We start from the raw sequence: 26,145 nt of genomic DNA on the forward strand, positions 1-26,145 counted from the left end.
TATAAGTTAAATTATGCTGTGGTAACACATAGTTCCCAAGTTTCAGTGACTTAAAACAAGGGAGGTTTATTTCTTACTCATGCTACTGTTTGTTGTGGGTTAATGCAGACCTCTACTCATTATAGTCACTCAGGAACCCAGGCTGGCAGAACAGGCACCTCATTAAATGTTGATGATCGCAGTGCTGACCAGAAAGGGGGTTGTGTCTAGAACAATTCAATGTTCTAGACCACTAATTACACTTCTATTAGTCAGGGTTCTCCCGAGACAGAACCAACAGGATATATGTATGTATGTATGTATTATCGATCTATCTATCTATCATCTGTCTAGTTATCTATCTACCTACCTACTTATCCATCCTCTATCTTTCTACTTATCTATCTGCCTGCCTGTATACCTACCTACCTTCTTATCTATCTACCTACCTACCTACCCACCTACCTACTTATTTATGTATCTATCCATCTATCTACTTACCTATCTACTTTGTCTATCTATCCATCCATCTATCCATCCATCCATCCATCCATCCATCCATCCAATCTAACCTATTTACCTATCTATCCACCTATCTACTTATCATCTATCTTTCTACTTACCATCTGTCTATCCATCTGTCTATTTATCTATCTACTTATCTGTTCTATCTACTTACCTATCTACCTGTCTATCTATTCTATCTACTTTATCTGTCTGTCTGTCTATCTAGATTTGTTTTAAGGAATTAGCTCATTTGGTTGTGGGACTGGCAAGTCCAAAATCTGCAGGGCAGCCCTGCAGGCTGGAGACCCAGGGAAGAGTAGATGTTGCAGCTCAAGTTCAAAGTCTGTCTGGAGGCAGAATTTCCTCTTCCTTGGGGATGCCAGTCTTTTCTTTAAGGCTTTCAAATGATTAGATGCATCCCACCCACATGATGGTGGGTAATCTGCTTTACCCCAAGTCTACTAATTTAAATGATTATCTTATCTAAAAAATACCCTCACAGTGAAATCAAGTTTGACCAAATATCTGATACCATGGTCTAACCAACTTGACACATAAAATTAACCATCACAACACTCAGCTTCTACTTGGAGCTCATGGGCCAGACTTAGACCTGTGGCTCCACTCAAGTACAAGTGGCCAGGAAGTACAATCTGTTTTGTGCCTGGAGTGAGGGGTGGGGACCAGTGGTGTTTGACTAAGTACCAATAGCTGTCACAACTGTAAACAGTGTTTCCTGCAGATGAAATAAAGCATCATTCGTGGTATCCCTACTTCAATGCATTCTGCTAAGTCAATGCAGACATAGTTTTAGACTTAGACCCACATGCCCCCTTTGCTCATAAGGGAGGTTATGGAGATGGGTGGGTTAAGACATGGCCTGGTGTCCAGAGGTACTAAATTTTAAGATGGTTACTGAACACTTTCCTCTGTGTTTCCTTTATTAAGTGTTTTCTGTGTGTGCCGTTGCATCCAAGAATCATTTGTGTGGTGTGTGCTTGAAGAACATCCTGCAAAATAATTTGGCCTCTGTGGCTTCCTTTTAGTACGAAGTTGTGTTTTCCTTGGTTGGATCAGAAAGGGCTCAGATGTCAGCCCTCACTTTGCCACCATCTCTCTCTGTGCCTCTGACAAGTCCCTCCCCAGTCTGTGCCCGATTTTCCTGGCTGTCTGGAAGGGGGTTGGGCAAGGGGATCTCTAAGTTTCCTTCTGGCTTTAACATTCTGTGCACACCCTCTCCCAGGGATCCCAGTTGGTGGACTGGCTACCTCCTGGGTACAGGAGGGCTGCATGACAGAGTTTTCTTCCATAAAACTGTCAAGATCATTCTTGGTTCTCACTTGAAGCTATGGCCTCATTAGTGCCCTGGCCATGCTGCATTCACTCACCTGGAGAGAATGCATGCTACACACCAGCTGGGAAGCATCATCTCCAAGCCCCTGGCCCTCTGGTGTCCCCCTGCCTGGCTGGTGGGGGAGCCTAGGACAAGGAGATGTTGGGATGGAGTACTGATAAGCTTGCAGAGGGCAGGGCCGGGAGATGGATACAGTCTGGCTGAGCTGAAAGTGAGGCTGAGGGGCCAGGCCAGCCCCTCAAGGCCATCCGGGCAAGCCTAACCTCCAAAAGGCAGAGTGTCAAGGACCTCAAGCACTGCACGCTTCCTTCAGTGACCACATTTGACACTTCTAATACCCATCCCAACCAATTGTTTTGAAGCCAAATGAAATATGTTGGAGGAAGCACCTGGGAAACTGTACATGCCCTTCAAACAAACTAATTATTATTATCAGGTACTGCCTTATTCCACAGATATTTTAGAGCTAGGTTCTAGGGAAAGAAAAGTGAACAAAGACACTAACTTAGTTGAATACAGCGTGGTGCCAGCTCTAATAGCATGTTCCACAGGAGCAAAGCTTGTGAGAGCTCAGAGAAAGATGCAGTCAGTTCTGCTTGTGGGGGTGGGAGGCTCCATAGGAGCGGTGACAAGTGAGCTGGGTCTTGAAGGGTGTCAAAGACTTTATGGGAAAATGAAAAGGAAGTGCTAATCAGAAGGCATTGCATGAGCAAGTCTCAGAGTACTGGATAGGCTTCGGGAAAGCCCTAGAATTCTGGCCTGGCTGCTGGGTGGGGTGGGTGGGACAAAGTGAGGGGAAGCTGAAGAGGGGTTGGGGGGGGTGGTGATCAAATGAGGAAAGGTCTGGAATAACATGTGAGGTGTTGGTTCTTAACTGAGTTTTGTAAATTACCAGGTTTGAAGAAAAAAACCCACTTTTTATTTTTAGTTTTGGCTGAAAGAAAAAGCTATTGCTTTATTTATATCAAAAACCAGCCTATAGATTTGTAATGGGCAAAACTGAACTTCGATTTACTCACGGCATTGCTGCACCATCCTGTTAATTTTGCTGTTCTCCCTTCTTCTAGAATCCATGTAGAATACTTAAGTCATCCTGCTCTGTAGAGTCTTGGTCATTTGGAATATTTGAGCAGGAGGTAGGAGGTGGAATCTTTGTTTTCTGTTTATAAAAGGAATATTGCAGAAAGTGTGGAAAATAAAGAAACCCATAAAGGCAAGAACAAGCACAGTGATACCACCCTCCAGACAAATTTGAGGTTACTGTTTGGGTAATTCCTTCCAGGGAGCATTTAGAAGGCAGACACCTTGTCTTTCATGATGCCTTTTCTGTGGCATGAACCTGACTCTGGCAGGTGCTCCACCTGCAATTGATTGTTGTAGTGGTGCTCCCATAGTTCCTTCTAGAGAAAGCTTGGTGATTGAGTGCTGGTAGAACCACTTAAGTTCAAAGCCTGATGTTTCCATTCATTACCTGTGAGACCTCAGTGACTTAGTCTCTCTAGGTCCCGGTTTCCTCCGGGAAATGGGAGGAATGTAAATGGGAACGATATGTAAATGTAAATGGGACCGATAACAATACCTACATCCTAAAGTTTGGGGACCAGAGTTCCTTTGGGCAAAGCACTTAGGCAAATGCCTTGCACATAGTGACTATTATTTGTTATTGGTTATTATACTGTTCTATGGGTGAGTTCATCCCTGAGGGAGGACCTTTTTGGGGGAAGCCTTACCCTGGAGAAGGGTCTTTCTGCCTCGGTGTCCCACACATCAGGAGAGGGGACAAACCTGTCAAGTCGTCAGGATTATGCAGGCACCAAGCCAGGATCCTGGTGCTTGTTCACAGCTTTTCCCTGGAGAAAGCTGGCTGGTCCTTGCTCACTCCTTCCTGTCTAGCTTTTCCCTACAGGCTCTCAGGGGTAGGCTGTCCCTTTAAGAAAGGCAGCCACAAAGTGTGGGGCCCTGCCTCCCCTGCTGGGTGCCTTGCTGGGCTGCAGCTGGGACCCTCCTGGGTTGGATTTGAGTGCTGGACCCTCTGGAGGAGGGAGACTGCTTTGAATCAAGTGCACATCCCCCAGGAATCCATGCCGGAGAAAGGACTCTCTGTCATCAGCCCCCCATTGTGGCCCCTGCCTCCCACCCCCCAGCCCTGGCTCTGGGACATACAAGAATCATTCTTAAGGACTGAGCTCAGGATCCCTAAAAAGAAAGTTGGAAAAATAGCTGGATAAACTTGGTAAGTGAAAGAAACCCACGTTTCATCCTCCTCGTCTTTGCGGACTGCTGATTTGGGGTTGAGTTTGGTGATTGTTGCCGGATGGAATCTGATGGGCAAATGTGGGAAGGAGGAGGCAGAAGTGGGGCTGGGATTCCCGGTGGGTAGTGAGTCTTGGATGGGGGATGGCCTCCAGCCTCTCCTCCCACTGTTTGCCACCCTTGAGGTGAGGAACTGAGGGTTGACATCTAGAAGTATCTGGAGCCTGGTCCGGAGAGGGGTGGGTTGGGGTAGTGAAGATCAGGAAGGGGCTGATGTCAGACTTCTCTCTCATTTGGGGAAAACAAAGTGTGGCCAGCCAAGGCTGTATGCAAAGATGCCTGAGGCCAAATGGTACTTGCAGCCTGAGGGTGAATGGAGTGAGTGACCCTGGGATTCTATCTCAGCAGGAGACTCAGGCCAATTCCTCTTCCTCCTGGGCTGAGGGGACACACCAGGCCCTGGGCTTGTTCTCCAGGCCCCAAAGAGGTCTGTGTTGGCCCCTTGGACTGGGGCAGCTGTTGTGAGCAGCAGCAGGCAGTGCCGTAGTGGGAGGAGGCAGGTCTGCCAAGGGCAGGGAAGAATGGAGGCCTGTTGTTCTGGAGCCTGGGAACGCCACCCTGGGGGGAGGCTCACGCGGCCCCGGGCTTAGTGCAAGAAGGAATGTGAGGAGAGGTCTGTGCAGTGGGCAGAATGGGTCTGAACTGGCACCCCACCTCTGCAGAGCAAATGACGCCCCAGCCTCGGCATGGGCACAGGTGAGCTCCCTGGCCTTGAATATCAGGTGCAGTTTGGCAAACTGGGGTCTGTGCCCAAGGGTGGCCTCCCAGGGAAGAGGCAGGATATAGTAGCAGCCTCAGTCCCCACACTTCCCCGGGGCCATGAGTGAGTTCTGGATGCCAGAAGCTCTCTGCTGAAGTCTGCTCCAACGGCTCCTTCCTGCTCCCCGGCTTGTGCCAGGCTCTAACTGGGGGGTTATTGATACAAAAATGGAATGACGGAATTGGGAGCCTGTGAGGATCGGGAAAGATGTTTTAAATATGGGATTAAAGCCGCTTTTGAAAAGTAACAAAAACAGTTGCCATTTATTCTGTATCTTGAATGTGCCAATCACTGTGCCAAGGGCTTTATGGGGACCATCTTGTGTAGTTCTTGCTGTAATATTTTGAGTCGTGAACATAGGCATACCGCATTTTATTGCCCCTTGCAGATAATTGCATTTTTCTTTTTTAACAAATGGAAGGTTCGTGGCAATCCTGCGCAGAGCAGATCTATCAGTGCCATTTTCCCAGCAGCATTTGTTCGCTTCGTGTCTCTGTGTCACGTTTGAAAAAATTACACATTTAATTGTCAACAATGCTTCAGACTTTTATGATGATGTTTGTCATGGTGATCTGCAGGCGGTTATTATGATTCCCTGAAAGCTCAGATGATGGGTGGCAGTTTTTAGCAATAAAATATTTTTTAATTAAGGTGTGTACATTGTTTTTTTAGACATAATGCTATGGTACATTTAATGGACTACAGTGTAGTGTAAACATAGCTTTCATAGGCACTGGGAAACCAAGAAACTCATTTGACTCGCTGTATTGTGGTATTTGCTTTGCTGCAGTGGTCTGGTACCCAACCTGCAATACTCTGAGGTATGCCTGTAATTTGGGAGATTTTTACAAATGAGGAAACCGAGGCTCAGAGAGGTGCAGGACCTTGCCTGAGGACACAGGGCTGTAAACTGTGGAACCAGGACTTGAACGTCTTGATTCGATTTAATTCATTCATTCACTCCATTCATTCATTCATTCATTCATTCGTGTGTTTTGCTCAACCAAGTTGAGCTAATTGCCTCCTATTTGCCAATTCTTCTGGTGGGACATAAGACTGGGAAAGGTGCCGGCCAACATCACTGCACAGCCTGGGTCCTCAGCCCCTGCAGAGTCTTTCAGATGGGCCCAGAGACCCTTGACGGGAGAGTGTTGAGAACACTATTTGAGAAACTTCTTGTTCTTAAGAATGGTTCCCTTTTGTTTCCATTTGAATGATAACCTAAAAGCTGAATGCATTCATTCTGAATTGTCTGAATGGCTATCCCATAACCTACGACTGGCCTGAGAGTTTAGTCCTGAGTTTATGTTTCTGTGCAAGTTGGCACGAAGCGGTTTCCTCAAATGATAGTGTTTAACTTTTAATGCTTTGTTTCTGAAGCTGGGCTCTGCATGGTGAGCTTGGAAGGCCCAAAGTACCAAAGATGAAGAAAGGCTACATTGATCTAGAGTGAAAAGGAAGAGGTGCAGGGAGGGTGACCCAGGAGGAGATGGTTCAGCCATCCCCCTCTCTTCCGGGCAGAGTGAGCCAGACTCCGCCACAGGCAGAGCAGAGTAGGGGTGCCGATCTTCCAGCCCCCCCGATGTACAGGATCATTGAGGCCCCAGTGCAGAGACTCGGGATGTGCAAGTCAGGAAAGAGGAAAGACCCTGAATTAGGAGCTGGGACCCCCACTTCCAACACAGTGTCTCTGACCCGAAGCTCAAGGATGCTCCTCTGTCAGCCTCTGCAGATGGGACAGGCGCCAAGGCTGAGAAGGGTGAGTGTGGCGCCTCCTGGGGCCACCGTGTGATCTCCCCTCACAGAGGGGTGTTCTCTGGGCTTTCCAGAATTTCAGACCTTTCCCAGGGTCCAGCTGTTAGGTGAGAAAGCTGAAGCAGGGTCCCTGTGACTCAGGGCTTGCTACCCCGACAGCCCACAGGCACACGCCGCTGGCCTGGTGCCTTGGCTCCTGGACGGGGCTGGGTGACGAGCACACTCTGAGGATCACACGTCCCACCAGTGCAGGTAGCTGGGGACAAGAGACCCAGGGACCAGACCTCTTCTTCTTCCATTTCCTCTTCCTCCTGCTGCTGCTGAGGTTTGGGGTCTTGCCGTGAGGCAGCCTGCGGTCACACCTACTTTGGATGAGTGACGCCACTGTGTATCTTCCCTCTCTTGGACCCTGAGCGGCCATCCGTCTTCCTTTCTCTGGAACTCTCTGCCCTGTCATTCTTCTGCATTAGGAGTCGTCAAACATTTTCTGTGAAGGTGCTGAGAGCAAATATTTTGGCTTTGGGGGCCACACGGTCTCTGTTGCAATCACCTAAGCACCAAAGCAGCCTTGGACAATATATAAATGTGTGGGTGTGCCAAAGAAACCACAGTTACAAAAACTGGCAGTGGGCTAGATTAGGCCACCCCTGCCCCAGATGGAGTTCGTTCCTGCTGAAAAACATTTGCTGGTTCCCCATGGCCTGCCATATTCCCCCTGACATGATGGGCCTGCCCTGTTCTTCATCTCCAGGGGCATCTTCTGCAGAGTCCTTCTGGTGCCCCCAGAAGCCCCATTCTCTAGCCATCCTGCCCTGCCTGCCCTTCCTCAACATGCTCTCTCTTTATGCCTCCCAGCCTTTCCCCTTGGGTCACCTCCGCCTCCCTCTACCTACCCCCTTCATGCATCCTATGTGATCCTTAGACTTTGACTCCTTGCGCGGATCAGGTGCTTCTCCTTGTGTCCGGCCATGACCTTCCACCCCCAGCCCTCTGCAATATGGGGAGTTGCCCTTCTCCTCTGTGACCCTGTTACTTTGTACTTGCCCTGCTATAGACCCTCCCTGTGCTACACTTTAGCAATTTGTTCCTGGCTTATCTCTTCAAGGGCAGGAATCGGTAGGACTTGGCTATCTTCACCAGTCCCAGCTCCGTGCCGGCCAGGCAGGCAGCAAGCACTCAGGACACAGCACTGGCATAAACCCCGTGACCTCTCCTTTCTTCCCCCAGAGAGCCTCTGCCGCAGCAGGTGGCTTTTTTGGGGTTTAGCTGAGCCATTTTGGGAAATCAAGATCTCCTCATGAGTTGGACACTGAAGCCGCCTGTAGCTAAATCCGTCACTGGCCCTGAAATCCGATCCTGCTCGTTCCCTGTGCCCCACGATCGGGTGGCCCAGTTTGTTTTGACATCCTGTGCGGGGCATGAGGGGAGATGTGAGGGATCCAGATTTCAAAGCAAGAATTTTCTCCAGCAGCCGCTGAAGGCCAGGCTCCTGCCAGCGCCCGGGCTCCCGTGTTAGCATTTTCAGTTAATTAAGAAAACAAGCCCCAAATCCCTGACAGAGGTGGTTCTGCGGATTCAGGACAGAGGGTTCATGTCCGCACGCAGGAGAGGCCTCCCAGCTCCTGCAGGCAGGATGAGCTGGAAGAGAGGAACGCGTGAGCCAGAGAGGACCCGCTGAGGCCTTCTCAGCAAGAGAAGGTGCCACGGAAGGTGGGTCATGGGGAGCCAGCTCCAGGCAGGGCCCAGACGCACATTTCTCCTACCAGGGCATTTTCTGAACGGTTGGACTATGGAGGCAGGCCAGCTGGGCGAGAGTAGGAGCAGAAGATACAAGAAACTGGGATTTGCCAGTCTTTTTCTCCAGAACCAGGTTATTCCACTGCCTGGCCGGTAGGGGGCAGTGGCGAGAGGGGGCCTGGGCATGGCTTCGGGTGGAGCCCAGGTGGCTGACCTGCCAAGGGGAAGTTCTGGTCAGGGACGCTGCTTACGAACGCAGAGCCTCGGTGTGAATTTAAAACGGGCGTTGTTCCTTAGAGGGGCTGTAGAAGCAGCCAGCTTTCCTCTCCCCTGTCCACACTGAGTGTGGCGTCAGCAGATGCTGGACCTACACCAACACCCAGCACTGACATGGGTGTCATTTGGCATGTGGGGCTGGACTTGGGCCTCTGGGAGTTGCAGGAACATGGGTGCACATAGCGTTGGTGCCGAGTGTCCAGCTGGCACGTTCTCTGACAGGTGTGCGTGCCCCGCAGCCGGGGTGGGTCTGTGCACCCCTTTCATCTCACAGCGGAGCACCACATTCAGCAGTCACAGCCCGTCTTGGGCAGAATGCGGTGAGAGAGAGACCTGGTCTTGCTCTACGGCCACTGAATGGTCCAGGGCAAGTTATTTCTCTTTGTGAACCTCCGGTTTCTAATGGGCTCACATTTTATGTGTGTCCCGAAGGCCCGAGTGTGTTGGCGAATATTGGAGGTGTATACCAGACCTGGCTCAAGGCACCTGGTTTCCTTCCCCCGTCAGACATGTGTCTTCGTCCAGCTTCTGCCTGCTGGCCAGGTGTCTGGTCAGCGGTGGGAGGAGGTGGTTGTAGGGCCAGCCCTTGGTATCTGGTTATAACTTAGCCAAATAACCAACAGTTGATACACATGTTTTTTGACTTTTGAGAGCCTTCGTCTTGTGCCCTTGGGAGTTTCTGGGCTCCCTGCCTTCTGTAAGTCATGGCTTCATAACTTACAAGACAGGCCCCGTTCTGTGACAAGTTAGGACCATGTCGGAAAAGCAGGTGCCTCCAAAGGTGAGCATCTCAGTGGAGAGATGTCATTTGCGGGGTTGGGGGGAGTTTCAAATCTCTCCGTCTCTTTTTGCATTTCCAACAGAATCCTCAAGTTGTAGAGCTGACATGGACGATAGCTCTTCCTTCCAGGAGGACATCCAGAAATACCACCCAATCCTCCTAAAATTCCCAAATCCCTGGACACCAGCAGGTTTGTTTGTTTGTTTGTTTGTTTTTGCCACGGCTGCTGATTTTTCTCACTGGGTCTCAGGAAAGAGCCTACTGATGGCAGGTAGATAGTGATTTTGTCCACACACTCAGTTTCTTAGACCTTCTACTTGGCAGATCAGAACCTTTCTGACTGACGGTTGGAAGCACCTTCTCTTTTTCAAACAGCATTTCTAAGTATTCTCCAGGCATCAGATGGAAAATCTGAGGCAAAGACCAGAAGTCGTGAATTTGTTTCTGGAGTATTAGGGAACATCATCCAAAAACAGAGGTGGTTTAGCCTGAGCCTTTGCAAAACTCACAATATTTAGGGAAATCTTCACTAATGAATCTTAGCTAAGAGTTTTTGGAGGTTTTGTTTTGTTTTAATTACATTTTTTGTAGTTGTCGTTTCTGTCAATACTGCCTTCAGGAGAAAGCACTTACGGGAAACCAAGAACGAAAGCAGGGTGTGTCTGCTGCTGTTCTCTCACGGGAAAGGAGAGTTCTGTGCCGAGAATTTGGGGTTGGGGTTCTAGACATGGTCTGTCGTCAGTTTGTCCTGGGGCAAGTGGCCTTGCTTCTTGAACCTCAGTTTTCTCCTCTGTAAAATGGTCACGATAAGGATAGCCAGCCCCCACTGTCGGTATCCTGTGCCTCCCAACAGCAGTGTGGGAGTCCCCTGTGGGGCATGTCAGAGGAAGTTGGAGCGGAGTTCGTTCACACACAGACAGCAGGAGTGACATCCCAAGATGGAAGGGTATGGCCATTCTGGAGCAGAGTGGGGTAATCTTCCCCAGAGTCCTATTTTTACATCTGAGCTTATGGAGTAGCACACGATCGCTCTGGGGAACAGTGGCCCCGCACCTTGGCTCTGCATGGGGGTCTGTCGAGACACCCCTGTGCCTGATGGGATGTGGGGGTTGGGAGGGCCCAACAGCCTCCGTCTCTGTGTGAAGCGTGCTTCCCCTTAACCTCCTTGGTCTGAAAATGGATTCTTTTGATGGATCGAAGGGAAACTTGGAAAATCCCAGTCAATTGCAGAATCCAAGGAGGGTGGTCCCCTTCATGACCAAGCTCTGAACCACATCTGTGCACCCCACCTCTCACAGCCTACGTTTAAGCTCTTGCCCTCCCTCTGCCCGAAGAATGGTACCTGGGGAAAACCTAGTCCTCCTTCAAGACTCAGTTCAAGCACCACCACTTCTGTCATCTCTCTAGCCCCTCTTTCCCCCAGTTTCAGGGAGGTGAGATTCTCCCTCATTGATGGCCCCGAAGACCCACCCCTGATGTAGCATGTAGCACAGTGTTTGAAAACCACTGTTCTCCCTGTCTTTCACTAAACTATGAGCTTCCAGAATGCAGGGACTCAGACAAGGCCCATTGTGCATTCCTAGATCCAGAGACCGGGTCTAGCACATAGTAGGCCCTCATTAAGTATTGTCCAAGTGAAAACTGAGGGGAACCTGGGCTCTCTGCAATCTCCCGCTGAGAAGGAAACAAGAGCGGCTGGTGTTTGGGCAGTTGGCCCAGGGGCCAGCTCCGTGGTAGTATCTGAACCGAGCGCTCTAATCGGTGCCTCCTGTGTGTATGCCTTCCGTGACAGGGCTGGGGCACAGTGTGTGCATGGGCCAGCAGTGTGCCCACGGCTGGCTGTGGTAGCAGCACCGTGTTTCTCTGCAGAGACCCAGGTGTGGACATTGCTGCCAACCTCCTCTTCTTTCTGGCCTTTGTCCTCATTGGCATGCGATTCTCATCGCCGTGCCCAGGGCTTTTGGAAGGAGTATGACCTTGTGGGGAAGCTGGTGGCACTTTGGGGGACAGACAGACCTCACTGTCTGTGCCTGGGAAAGACACCTGTGTTGGAGGCTGAGAAGATACCTTAGAGAGTTGTAACATGTGAGAAATTGGGCAAGAGAATTTTCATGAATGCCAGTGAGATCAGAAGGGAGCATGTGCTCTTTGGGGTCAATAGTGACCTTCCCTTCGGGGAGTTTATATGCTCACTGGTATATTCACATGTGTCCGTCATTATTCTAAGTTCTGAGCATGCAGACTGACCATGTCCCTGCCCTTGGAGGGCTTACTTTCTTTCTTTTTTTTATTTTTTTTATTTTTTTTATGTTTATTTATTTTTTTGAGAGAGAGAGACAGAGTGTGAGCGGGGGAGGGGCAGAGAGAGAGAGGTTAGACACAGAACCCGAAGTAGGCTCCAGGCTCCAAGCTGTCAGCACAGAGCCTGCTGCGGGGCTCAAACTCACGGACTGTGAGATCCTGACCTGAGCTGAAGTCAGACGCTTAACTGACTGAACCACCCAGGTGCCCCCAAGGGCTTACTTTCTAATGAAAATCCCTGAAGACTGACAGGATGGGAGTTAAGGCCACCGTCACCCTGGAGACAGCAATCTCCAGGTGAGGGATTTCTCCATTCTTCAGCGCCTGCACTCTCCCCCCCAGATGTTGTATTGTCCACAGTGGTATCACCCTTCCCGGATTCCTGGCTCTGCCTCCTTCCCCAGCCTGTGTTACAGACCCCTCACCTATACGCCCACTGTGCCCTGTGCAGCAATTGCCCAGCATGCTGTCCCTCCCTGACCTTCTCACCAGTTTTCCCTTCTTCCCCGACTGAGAGTAGTTTTAATGAGTGTTTTATTCACCACCACATGCCTATGGCGTGCGGTGCCTGGCTCAGAGTGGAGGTTCTGTACATAACTGTGGAATGAATGAATCCACAGGACAGACACTGGGTCTCACTTACTCATCTTCGCCATCCATGCTAGGCTTGGGTGTCTGTCTGTTTTCATCTCTTTCTGGGTCAGTCATCAGCGGGATGGATGCTAGGGGAAATTGCTGGAAAGCTGGGGAGTTGTGAGAAATTGGAGAAGGAGGAGGAAACCCCTGCTTGGAATCTGCTCTTGACTGTGTCCCCTCTGTGACTTGGCCGCAGGAGGCTCATTTGCCTTTGAACACATTCCTTCCCGTAGGCTGGGAAGGCAGGTGGGCTTCAGGGCTCACAGACCTGGGCTCTAAATCCCACACCCTCCTTGTGCTGAGGCCGGCGTCTTCCTCCTCGTGTGTGTGGGGACAGGGCAGTGCTGAGGGACAGAGCTGCCCCTACAGCCCTCGGGTTCAGTCAGCACAGCTGGGCCGGCCAGAGAGCAGGCCGCCCGGGAATGGCTGGGAGGCAAGTCCAGGCCTCGGGCCCACCTCCCCCAAGGCCAGGATGTGGCGTGGGACCCAGGCGGGTGGAGGTTCCCACCGCTCAGCTCCTGCGCTCTCTCCCAAATGCTGCAGGCCTAGGCAGTGCCTCTCAGCAGGAGGGGGTGGGGAGAGACTCCAGCTGCCTGGGTCAAGACCCCGTATCAGGACCAGGGCAGCCCCGCAGGCACCCACCTCTGACATTTATCCTCTACCTGGACAGCTGCCAGTGGTCCTGCGGCCCAGCCTTGCCTTGCGTGGGGGATGGGAAGAGAGTCTGGAATTAACCATTGCAGGCCCTGCCTGAGTCAGGCCAAGCCTTGTGCGCCCATCCATCCATCGTGTACTGAGGGTTGGGATGGGCATGTTCACAAACGTTATCGGATTTAATCCTGACATCAGTTTGGGGGTAGAGGCACAAACCCATTTTCCAGATGAGTAAACTGAGGCATGTGGCGTTCCATAATCTGCCTAAGGTTGTAAGTTAGTAAAGTTTCGTAGGAATTCATTCTTCATTACAAAGGCCCATTGTGTGCTAGGGAATGATTCTAGGCCCTGTGGATATGGCACTGAGTGATGGACAAAGACATCTCAAGGAGAGAGAGAATGCAAAAGTGGATAGTGTCTCATATGGTAGTAAGTCCATGTGGAAAATGGGAGGGAGAGGGGTTGTTTAAAATGGTCGTGGAAAAACTCGCTGAGAAAGTGTACAATTGTTAATGTCCATGCCGGGCTTGCTAGGCATGCCCTCGTCACCATATACAAGCCCACTATTTAACCCCCTCCCCCACCCAGTTAACCTTATGAGGCAGATTGCTCTGATTCTCATTCTCAGATGGGGACACTGAGGCACAGGGAGGTAAAGTCACTTGCCAGAGAGGACAGCGGATGGAAGCGGTGCTAGGATCCGTGCTCAGGCAGCCGAACTCCCCAGCTCTGGCTCATAACCATGGCCAGGGAGCCAGTAGGGAGGGCAGGAGCCCAGCAGCCCCCACCTCACAGGCCAGGCCGATTCAGAGGAGCGGACAGGATGAGTTAGCAGCAAACCTGGGTGAAAGGGGAGGGTTTAGAAGCTAAAATTAGAAGCCAAGTTTAGAAGCTAAAATTCTAGCATCTCAACCCCATCCTCTCCCTGAGGTCTTTGCTGCTTCTCAGAAAGGAGTCTCCGGGCCGGGGTTCTTGAGCTAGCACTCAGCGAGATAAAATGTAGCCCCTTGAAGAATTCATCATCAATAAGAACAGAACAGGGTAAATACTGTGGTAAGGGGTAAAGCCCAAAGGCTGCCCCTCACCCTTCTCCTCCCCTCCCTGCCCCTCGCCTGCAGCCAGCCACCCTCAGCCCTCCTAGGAATCAGATCCGAAAGAAGTGGGGCTGTTTTTGCTCTGGTCTCCCTCCGTGTCAATCTGAGAACAGCTTATTTTGTTAACGATGATGAGGATGATAGCAGCTAATGTTTACTGAAGCCTTACAGAAATAGGAAGTGAAAATATATCCAACTCCCATGTGTGGGAAAAAACAATTATGTCCTGAATTGGTAACTTGCAATACAAAGCTTGATAAATAAAGGTGCTTCAGCCTGTTCTGATGTGAGACAATGGCTCCTGGTTCAGTGAAGTCGCAATTCAGGCTCCCTGTGAGGGTGTCTTCCCGTGGGGACCTTGGGGCCACAGGGTCCCTGTGATATCCACTGATTTGTTCTGTGTTCCCTCGGCTTCTGGAGCCCCTGTGCTAAAATCCACTGAAGGGGCCATGTCTGGTCTCGTCCCAGGGCTTTTGAAGGGAAACCTGGCACCCGCTGCTCAAGCTTTGGCTTCCTCGGGCCCCTTGGCTCTCCTGGGACACCCGCCTGTCCCTGGAGGATTCCGGTGTCCACCTGTTGTCTGGATGTGAGGACTGTAAATGGGTGGGCCTGAGGGCAGCCCCTGGTGCTTGCTAACCTTCCTGCGACAGAGCCATGTTTCTCTGAGCCCTGCTGAAGGTGGGGCTTCTCCAAGGGACATGGCATTTCCCTGTTCTGGAATTCTCTAAGTCATTGAGTCATTTATTTATTTATTTTTTTTTAATTTTGAGTGAGAGAAAGAGAGCATGAGTGGGGAGGGGCAGAGAGAGAGAGAGAGTGAGAGAGAGAGAGAGAGAGAGAGAGAGAATCCCAAGCAGGCTCAGTGCTGTCAGCGCAGAGCCTAATGCAGGGCTTGAACTCACAAACCATGAGATCATGACCTGAGCTGAAACCAAGAATCTGGATGCTTAACTGACTTGAGCCTCCCAGGCATCCATAATTGGGTCATTTCTAATGATGTCGCCCTCCTCAGCCCCCAGGTGGGGAAGGGAGTGAAGTCCTGGCCATTTACTTCATTTCCCTCCTAGTCCTAGAAAGGCTTTTTCTTTATTCCTGACTGGAGAAAACAGCGTTACCTCTTTGAGGCCGTTCCCAACTCTGTTGACCTTTGTGTTCCGGGGGTGGGGGTGGGGGGGTCCTCGGTGTTATTTGCCTGGGGAAAATAATGTCATGGCTTTGTTCTGATATTAGAAGGTTCAAGAGAAAGGAAAGGGAAAAAAAATGAAACACTTGGATTTCCCAGGGCAAAATATATTACGAGATATTTTAAATATTTTCCTTGTACAATACCCTGTATCAGACATACAGTATCATTCCTGAATTATCAGTTACTCCTCATGACTCCATGATGGGGTATGCCCTGTCATATTCTCTTTGTACAGATGAGAAAGGTGAGGCTCAAAGAAGGTAACGTTCCCAAGGTCCTATAGTGAGTCAGAGGCAGAGCCAAGTTCAGAAGCTAAACTTCTAGAGTCTCAACCCCATCCTCTCCCTGAGGTCTTTGCTTCTTCTCAGAAAGGAGTCTCGGGGCCAGGGTTCTTGAGCTAGCACTCAGCGAAATAAAATGTAGCCCCTTGAAGAATTCATCAAATCTCCAGAGAAAGCGGGGTTGGCTTCAGTTGGTTCAACCAGGCGTAAATATCAGGGCAGACTGCTCATGGCAGAGGAAATCTCAGGTCACATTAGCAAGGGCTGGTAGGGTTTCCAGCTCTCCCCAGCTCCTGTGCATGTGAAAACCTGCATCTTTCTCTTCGCCTTCAGTCTTGACGTGAACAGGGATTTTCACGAGCTGTTTGGATGAGCGTGCCGGATGAAAGCATAGTGTGACAACCTCGTCCCCACTCTGCTTCCCGAGGCCCTTGACTCGCAGCTAGGTGCCTTCTTCCGCCTTCTTTGCAGAGCCTGGTGCAGCTCTGACTCTCTGCTCTCCAGTCTGCTGAAGCCCTGCCCTCTTTGGGGTGCCAGGAGCTATTTTTTCAGCTACCAAGGAGTGGTGGTGCTGCATTTGAAAACTCCACTCTGGCCTTCGTTTGCGGTGGAGTCGAAAGGCCAAGGCGGGTATCTGGGCACCAGCTAAAAATAGCCAGGGGAAATAGCTTCTCGCTTTATAAATTTAGCTTTTATTACATAAGTAGTTATTGGTATTATAACGTTAACTCTAAATAAAAGTAGGGGAAAAAATCCACCTACAGTCATACCACATGCACATGGATTCGTTTTTCCAAAAGCCCCAATGTCCTGGGCATTCTGAGATGGAGGGGCAAGGGAGGGAAGGGAGCAAGTCAGCAGGAAGTGATTAAGGTGACCTGGAATGGCAGGCACTAAGCCAACGCACAGGCTCCACTTCAGATTTACTGCTTCTCTTCATTGCCTCCTCCAGGAAGCCTCCCCTGGTATCCTCCTTGTCAATGACTGGGACATATGAGATGCCGCTTTCTGTTCACATCACGATGTCTGGGCTTGTGTGTCCCATATTGTATTATGATTATCTGGTTAAGTGCCTGGCTCTCCCACTAGACTCGGATCTCCAGGATATAGCAGGAATATCTTATTCTTCTCTGTATCTCCAGTGCCTGGGAGATCCAAGCAAGTCAAAGTTAAGATGCCAGATAGAGAGGGGCTCCTGGGTGGCTCAGTTGGTTAAACTTCCGACCTCGGCTCAGGTCATGGTCTTGCAGTTTGTGGGTTCGGGCCCTGCATCGGGCTCTGTGCTGAGAGCTCAGTGCCTGGAGCCTGCTTTGGATTCTGTGTGTCTCTCTCTCTCTCTCTGCCTCTCCCCTACTTGTGCTCTGTCTCTGTCTCTCAAAAATAAATGTAAAAAAAATTTTTTTTAAAAAAGATGTCCGATAGAGGGGTCAAGACAGTCACTGAAGAAGACGTGTGTGCTGACGCTCAGACAAATTCTAAGATCTGCAGAATGGTGAGCGACGTGGAACCACGGAGTGTGTTACCTGCGTCTGATATGGACATGTTTTCTTTGGTGTGTTTTGTGCGTGTGCGAGGGAGAGAGAGAAGGAAGATCTGGTGTATCCCACCAGTGGCTGTGAGGTCTCTTCTCACATTAGAAGAGGGGGTTAAAGAGCATGAGCCAGAACTTGAAGAGCATGACAAGGGGCCTCGTGTTCTCCTTTGCACAGTATAAGCTCCAGATCCTGTGCTTCTTCCTTAGCCCACGGTAGGGGGTGGGGGGGAGGTCAGGGGCTGTGCCTTCTTCATGCTGCAAACCCTGCTGTCTGGCACAGTGCCTAGGCACGGAGTAGGCATGTGGTGAAGGCTTGTGGGATGGATGGATGGATGGATGGATGGGTGTGCACATGGGGGGAGAAACTCTCGTAATCCAGGGAAGTTCAGTTCAGGGAGATGAGCACTGAGTCTAGTTAGGAAACAGGGAAGGGGCATGGGTTGGCAGAGACAGCAGCTTTGTCATTGGATGAGGGGAAGCGGGCCGTTGGTGTCCCTGTTGGTTTGGATACTTCTAACCAGACGCTGACTCGGAATGGCCATCTCGTGGGGGAGAGGAGGACCAGGGGGGCTGTGGGAAGTCATGCAAAGACACAGGCATAGAGAGAGCATTTTCCCCCTTTAATTTTGCTTCTTTTCCTCCAGCACAAGAATTGGACACATTGCTCAGATTCCTTGAGTCCCTAGGGCAGGGGTGGGGGTGCCTTGAGGGGGGGCAGTTCTAACAAATGAGCCCGGACAGAGGCATGTGGAATATGGCCCAGAGAGAAGGGGGGGCGGGCAGAGTGAGTTGTGAACTTGGGGAGGAGGAAGTTCTATTTTGGGTGCCTTTGAATCCCAGCCCCTCTCTCAGCCAGATCTGCAACAGACCCCCACCCTCTGCCACTTGTGTGCACTGGCTTATGCTCTGTTTCTGGCTCCCCTCCCTGCATCCTTTAAGGCTTGGCTCATTCTCTCCTTGGTGTTCTGCCTCTGGGTATTCTTGCCTGAATCCAAAACCTCTTCCCAGTCTTTTCAAAGGAGCCATCCCTAGCTAGCAATATCTACAAATGATAATTAACATAGTTTATCCCCATTCCTCTTGTGTGCCACGCACCGCACTAGGAGCTTCGTGTGTCCCCGTCCAGGTCATCCGAAACACATGAGTCATTCCTCCTGTGATCTGGATTTGACAAACAAAGAAGCTGAGCCTCAGAGAGGGTGAGTGAGCCAGGCAAGGTTATCCTGCTAGTAGGTCGCAAAGCCGTGGCTAGAAACCAAATTGGCCTGTCTTCTCTTCCCACGGCTACCCAGCCCTCCCTCTGAATCAGAAACTCTGGGGGTGGGGCTCAGTGAGCCGCATTTCAACAAGCCCCCTGCCCAGGAGACTCTAGAACTGCCGATCTGGCTCCAAGCTGGCTGACAACCCACAAGTCCACCAATATTTGGAGAGAGCTGGTCCATTCGCGGCCATTCCTCATCCTTACAAGTCTGTCTGCTGGCTCTGGCCCTGGGGCGAGGTGTTCCTGAGAGCTTGTTTCCCTGCTTGTGAGATAGGAACACTCCAACCCTTAGGGAGGACATCCCTGCCATCTCGTTTTCAGGAGAGGATCTCCCAAGGGTGGTTACTTGATACTGATGGCACCTTAGCATCACTTGGGGAACTTTGACAAAACATCAGTCAGTGTCTGGCTCCCTCCCCAGACCAGGCCAGTGTCGCTGGGGGTGGGGCGAGGCCATGAGTGGCTCTAACATGCGTGGGGAGAAGGTGGGGGATGGTGCAGGCTGTTCACTCTCAGGCCTCATCCTCTCCATCACTTCCTCAAGGGAAGAGGCGAGGCATCTCTAAGCAGTAATTCTAGGAGAAGTAATGAGCTGGGCCTGCCAATACTTCCTCCCCTTTCTGGGATCTGTTGCCTGCAGGGTGGCTGCTTCCGGCCAGTTCTGGGAGATGAGGTCAGGAGCCCACTCCTGTGGGAGGTCCACAGTCACCCTCCTAGGCTGGTGACTGGACACGTGGGCTGGCCTCACTGAATGGAATATGAAGCAGTCCGTTTGGCCAGAGACATAAAGCCACGGACTTGGACAGCTTTATCAGAGCGGGGCTGATATTGTGACCTCCATCTGTCAGCTTCATGCATCAGTTCCTCAAATGGTCCTGAGCTCGAGCAGGTCGAGGCAGGTTTTCCCCGACACCATGTACTTGACAGAGTTAGTATTGAATTTAATGAGCTGGCATGAACAAGCCAGCTGGTTAGTTAGTGGTCAGTAAACATTTGTCACATCTGCATGAACGCCAAGGCCCCCTCTGATCACCACTACACCTCCCTGAGGTCTGACCTCCCAGCCTCAAACCACCTCCACCACCAAGCCCTTGGTATCTGACAGTTAACTCCTTAAACCCTACTTTACTGGAAGCAGTGCCACTGGCTCTTAGTAGGGGTTTGCCAAGGATCTAGCTGTAGTTGAGAGAAGAGCAAATGATTTAGAATTGGCTCCGCCTTTTTATGAACAAGTTCCCAGGTAATGCTGATTGTGCTGGGCTAGGGACACTTTCTGAGATCACCTGACTTAAATGAAAACAAAAGGCAGGTGAACTCTGGCTTTAGGGATTGCCCCGGGGCAGTTGGCTGAGGGGGGAGAGAGAGTTCTTGACCTGGATGTGGTCCAGTGTTTTGCAAGTCTGGCTGCAAATTTGAATCACCTGAGACTATGAACTCTTGCTATTTGCAACAATGTGGATGGAACTAGAGGGTATTATGCTAAGGGAAATAAGTCAGAGAAAGAGATCATCTGATTTTACTCATGTGGAATTTGAGAAACTCAACAGATGAACATGGGGGAAGGGAAGAAAAATAATATCAAAACAGAGAGGCAAACTCTTAAATACAGAGAACAAATTGAGGGTTGCTGGAGGGAGGTAAGTGGGGGGATGGGTTAAACGGGTGATGGGTAGTAAGGAGGGCATTTTTAGGGATGAGCACTGGGTGTTATATGTAAGAGATAAATCACTGGGTTCTACTCTTGAAGTCAAGACTGTATGTTATGTTAACTGTATATTAACTGTATGTTAACTAACTTGAACTAAAAACAAAAAAGAATCACCTGCTGAAACTTAACAACTACCAGAGCCCAATAGGCTCAATACTTGTCCGGGTTTCCCAGGATGGAGAGGTCCCCTGCGATCTGGGACTTTCAGTACTAAAACCAGGACAATCTCGGGCAAACCCGGAAGAGCAGCTCACCCTGCTGTCTCCCCCACACTCACCCAGTGATTCTGTTTTCGCTGGTTCTCGCTGGGATTCAGGCATCGATATTTTCCACTGTGCCCTGCACTTCTGCCGTGCGGTGAGGTGTGAGATCCTGAAGGACTTGATCAGGAAAGACGGGGTGAATTGTGAAGAAGCATTTCACAGTGTTCTGTGAAATGAGGGAGCACTGGTTAAAGGCAGAGGGGACAGGATGGAAGGAGGGGATACCCAGAAAGTGCAGTTCCAGGGGGAGGTGGATAATGGGCCTCCATTACTGGGCCCTGAGGGACAGACGAGGTGCCCTGCTGGGTCAGTAAAGCCACTTTGGTGGAGAGAATTGGGGCAGAGTTTGCAGGGATGTCCGAGTCAAAGAAAGGTGGTTTAGCAATGGGAGAGTCCACACAGAGACTGCTCCCAGGGCTTGTAGCTGCTGGCGGGGCGGCCTGGCTTCTGTAGCCTGAAGTCCTGGAGCCAGGGCCTGGACTCCCTTGGAGGAAACATCCCCTTTCTCGAAGCGCAGAGAGGAAAGCTGTCTCTTACACGGTTTATGCGAGATGCCTTTCGCTTGCAGGAAAGAGGGGAGAAAATAGACCCAAACAGAGATGGAGATGTCCTGTGTTTTGCCTGGGAATTCCGGGATCTGACTGAACTGTGCAGGTTTATAAAGGAGCATGCCTTTGCCTCTCGCTGAATGTCACTTGAGACACCTCTTGAGGGTGTCTGGCCAAGGTCTGGATGCCTTTGACCTCCAGTGGATTCCAGAAGAGAAAAGGTCTAAGTACCTACGTTTTTTGGGTTTGCCATGAAGGTTTACTTCTGGGCGATTAATAACTTTCTCCTCTTTTTTCTACCCCACCTCCACCCACTGCCATCAGATGTCTTTCGATCGGGAAGTGAGCTTGCAGTATGCGAGGCACTGTGCCATGAACCACTCCTCTGGGGATCAGAGTCTAGAGAAAGAAAAAAGTGCATTGGTGTGAAAAATATAAATTAATGCAAGAAATGAAATAGCATGGGGTGCCACAAAGTGGTATCTGATGAAGTGTCCTATAGACAGAGCGGACAGAGTGCTCGGAGTGTATTTTGGAGAATTCAGGTGGGTTGGGATGGTCAGGAAGGCTGCCCGGGGAAGGTAGGATCTGCAGAGGGGTAGAGGGAGGGAGAGGAAGCAGAGGTGGGCATGGGGGAAATAATGTGAGCCCAAAAGTGGAACAAGCAGAGTGGGTCTTCACTGTATTTCAAAGATAACACAGTGTCTCGAGTTTGGTATTTATCCAGTCGCAGGATCAACCGTCTTTGCGTATGTGTAATGTAATAGCACACTGATATGTTTTATGATAGGGCCAAGAATTCAGGAAATACTACAATGTATTTAAATTCTGCTGCTCTTATCAAGTTCCTGCTGTGCGTGCTGAAGGAGCCCCATGAGGGGACTTGGGGGTACAAGCGGAAATGTCCGTGTCCTCTGGGAATTTCAATCCCACGAGCGATGTGCATTTAGGGAGGAGGAAGACAATGAGGTTGGAAACCAGGGGACGTGGTGGAGTGGAGGGGTGAGGTGGGATACAGAGGAGAGACGGGGCGGAGAGCAGTCTAGCAGTTACTGAGTTGCCCATCAAGGCCATTTGGGCAGGAAGCCACCCCAGATTAAAGTAACTTGTCTCTGTTCCGTCCCAACCATTCAGGGACTGTGGGTAACATTTTTGGAAACATGCAGGGAGTGGCTGGCTGGGCTGCTCTTCCTGGGAAAGACTCCCTGAGCTGGCTGCCCTAGAAGACGGGCAGGACCAGCTGCATGATTTGCGGGACCCTGTGCAAAATGGAAAAGCAAGGCTCCTTGTTCAAAAATTAGGAAAGATTCAGGACAACGACAGGAGAGCCTTAAGGCAAGCAGAGCTGAGAGTGCCCAGCTCACATGCCCAAGAGGCTGGTCCAGAGGAGGGAACAGCCTGGACCTCTCTGTGACTCTGTGTGTGTGGTAAGATGATGGGCTGGGTTGCTGTCTGTGGCTGGGGTCAAGGTTTCTCTGTACTAGTGCTGGGTTCTCCCGTAAGAGTGGCATGGGTGATGGGGGAAGGGACGGGGTACCACAGGAGGCTGCCATGGCTGTGGGGCACTGACCGTTTTACACGATGCTGCCATTGACACCCTGCCATCTCTATGCAGCGGGAAGGCTACGTCTGAGCTTTAGAATTGACCAAACTGAGACTCACATGTTTTATGAACACGGTATTAACTTGGGCAACTTGCTTACATTCTCTAAGCCTTAACTTCCCTATATATAAAAATTCAGATCATAAAATCACAAAGGGATGTTAAAGTTTGAGCCCAGCCCAGTTTATAGTAAACGTTAGTATCCTTTCTAGAAATGTATTGAGTATCTATCTTGTAAAAGTGTGGAGCACGCAGTGGTTTGGGGACACATTTCAGATAGCAGAGGGAGAGGGAGTGTATGCCCTATTATAATATATCCCCAGAGGAAACCCAGTTCTATCTGATGGGCACGCATGTATACACAGAGGAACACACACACACACGTACACGTGTACACACACATCTGGAGCTGAATTGAAACTGGGTCGGAATGAGGTGGTTTGTTTAATAGGAAAGAGCCCCCGTTTGGGTATCCTCCCCTCTTGGCTTTGAACCTCGGTATCCTCCTCAGTCAAAAATCGTGATCTCACTGAGTTGTCTTGAGATTAAATGAGATGATGAATGGGAATGTCCCGTCTCTGGTCCATGGCAGGTGCGAGCATCTTTTGAATGGGTCTCTCCTGCTGGGCCATAAGGTGGTGCTGAAGACAAGACACAGAATTCCCCACAGTAACATTTCCTGACTATTAAGCTCAGGTAGCTCCTTACAAACTAAGGGGGCTGATTTTCAGTGATATTCCTGTTTCCTCGGCTTATGTACTTTGGGAGGCGAACTGGGTCTTCTCTCTGCTGAGACTTGAAAGTCAGTAGAATCCTGTGTATTTGCTGACACATATACACACACCAGAAATACACATGCACAGATAAAGACACACTATACATATCACACATAACCATCCCACACATCTACCTCTGCATCACAGAGTCAAACCCTCTCACGCATTCATTTCTTCTGTTTCTTCTTCGGTCAGTTCTGAGCCTTTCCTATACTTGTTTGTGTAGCGTACAAGGTCAGGTACCCCCCCTCCAACTTCCTGTCCTGCCCAATTCACATCCCTCCTTATGCCTTGTCCTGAAAACTCCTTGTCATAGCCACTGTTCTCAGCCCCCCTCCCCATCTCTTCTGCCTCTGACAAATTCCAGGACTGTAACCCAGGCTTAGAGAGCCCTATTTTTATCCACCCAGAAGCCCTGGGCTGCTGTCACCCCAGCCCTACCCCCAGAGACTTCCAGATGGAAGCAGGTTTGTGACTGTTTATGTTTCATTGGGCTTCCAACCCCCTCCTTACTCTGCTCCTGGCAGCCTCTTAGCTTCTCCCACTTTCGTGGGATGAGCTCTGAACCTTAGCCACCACTATGAGGAGTCTGGAGCCTGGAGAGGAGGAGGGAATGGAGTTTGAGGGCCTGTGATGTGCTCAGTGCTGTGCTGGCCACCTGATAATGTGCTCACAGTAGCCCTGGGAGGTGGGCTTGGTCATCTGTGTGCCCACAAAGGAAATGAGGCTCTTAGATACTAAATAACCTAGCCACAGGCTAATAAAAACATGTATTCTTTCAGTGTACCAGGAACCTGCCTCCTGGAAGATGAGGCCAGATCAGCTGATTCTTGCCAGGTTTGGGCCCTGGGCCCAGGTAGGAGGGGTAATTCCTTATTCCCATTCCCTACTTCTCAGGTTTTTCCTGGAATCTCTATAGTATTATAATATAATGTAATATAGGTAATATTATTTATAATATTGGTAACCTTCTAGAGAGTAACCAGCTGCAGTGGCTAGAGTGGCCACTCTCTAATGGCCTTGACGGTTTGATAGTGTGAGGCTATAAATAGACCTGTTTTGTTTTTTTGCTACATTATTGAAGTATAATTGATGTGCAATAAACCATATGTAATTAAGATACTTAGCTTGATACATTTTAACATAGGTATACACCTCTGAATCCCTACCCCAATCAAGATTGTGAACATGTCCATTATCCCCAAAGTTCCCTTATGTCCTTTCAAAATCCACCCCCTCCCTGCCTACCCTCCCCTGCCTCCATAGGCAACCACCCAACTGGTTTTAATCACTATAGGTTAGTTTCATTTTCTCAAGCTTCAGATAAACAGAATTGTACCATACTAATCATTTTTGCCTCTGGAGTTTTTTTTCTTTAGCATAATTATTTTGAGCTCTGTCCACATGTAGCATGTATTGATAGTTCATTCCTTTTTATTGCTGAATAGTATTCTCTGTGGAAAACTATACAATTAGATTATTGATTCACCTGTTGATGGGCGTTTGGGTTGCCTCTAGTTTGGAGCTACTCCAGATCAAGCTTCTGTGAACATTCAGGAATAGGACTGTGTATGGGCATGTGCTGGCATTTCTCTTGGATAAATACCTAGGACTGGAACAACCAGATCATACGGAGGTGTGTGTTTAACTTTCTAAGCAATGGCCAAACTGTTTTCCATATTGGAGATGCCATTTTGTGTTCCCAGAGCAGTGCGGGAAGGTTCCATTTCTTCCAGGTCCTCACTGGAGTGTAGGATGTAGATCTGATTTCAAGGCTTGGCCGGTATGGAATTTGCGAGCCCACCAAATGGCCAAACCAAACAATTAAAGCAGGTGGCTCTCCATTGGGACTGGGGACTCTGAGGGATGCTGAACTGAGGGATGCAGAATCATGTGCTCCTAGAGAAATGAGTCAAAAACTGCAGGATGCTGAGAACGGGGAGAAATGATGGGGTCAGCGCTGGTCCCATCATGAGACTGTGTGGGGTTGGACCAGGTCTGGAGCATGGGGTTTGGGAATGAAACCCACGCACCCGAGGCATTTTGGAAAAGTGGTGGCAAGAATTGGTAACAGGATAGGGCATTCGGAATGGAAGAAAAAAGAGCAGTGGAAAGAGACCCTGAGCTTTGGGGACCTAGCTTTGTGAGGGCAGGAGCTGCACCTGTTCAGTTAGTTGCCTCTATGTCCCCAGCACCAAGAGCAGTGCCAGGCACAGAGGGAGTGCTAACAACAGTGGTGGTTGAATGAATGAGCAAATGAGTGAATGATGAACTAATGGGAGCCCAGGGGATAGGATCCAGTCAACCCGCATCATTTAGCACTTCATGTAGTCTATGTCACAGAGCCTAGTGTCAGGGGCGGGAGAAGCTCTGGAGAGCCTGTGGTTCGCCCTGCTCATTTACCGACAAGGTTCAAAGAAATAATACTCTCTTGTCCCAGGTAGCCTGCAAAGGTAGAGATGGGATTCAATCCTAAGCCTCCTCATTTGTAGCCTAAAGTTCATCTTCTTTTAAAAATAACATTGGGGCTCCTGCATAGGTCAGTCGGTTAAGTGTTTAACTCTTGGTTTTGGCTCAGGTCATGATCTCACAGTTCGTGGGTTCGAGCCCCGGGCTCTGCACTGACAGCTGAAAACCTGCTTGGGATTCTTCTCTCCCTCTCTCTCGGCCCCTCCCCTGCGTGTGTTTTCTCCCCCCCCCCCAATAAATAAATAAACTTTAAAAACAACCTTATTTTTTTCTGATGAAAATAATAAATGCTTGTAATGGGAAATTTGGAAAAATCTAGAAAAGTAAGAAAAATAACCCCAAACTCCAACACAAATAAAATTACTTCAG

General features: G+C 49.9%; 1 protein-coding gene across 7 annotated transcripts in view; it reads left to right on the top strand.

Moving 5' to 3' along the window:
• Positions 1–26,145, top strand: part of DAAM2 (dishevelled associated activator of morphogenesis 2) — a 118,393-nt gene that overhangs the window by 26,174 nt on the left and 66,074 nt on the right. Inside the window, exon 1 of one of the 7 annotated variants that reach the window (XM_042938657.1) lies at positions 4,055–4,073. The exons of 3 other annotated variants lie outside the window; for them this stretch is intronic. The gene's annotated coding sequence lies outside the window, so the exon portion shown is untranslated. Of the gene's footprint in view, positions 1–4,054; positions 4,074–9,565; positions 9,653–22,088; positions 22,356–26,145 lie in introns of those variants that run through there. 3 more of the 7 variants (XM_042938656.1, XM_042938652.1, XM_042938658.1) reach the window with 3 other exon arrangements.

This window comes from Panthera leo, chromosome B2, assembly GCF_018350215.1.
Source record: "Panthera leo isolate Ple1 chromosome B2, P.leo_Ple1_pat1.1, whole genome shotgun sequence".
NCBI lineage: Eukaryota > Metazoa > Chordata > Mammalia > Carnivora > Felidae > Panthera > Panthera leo.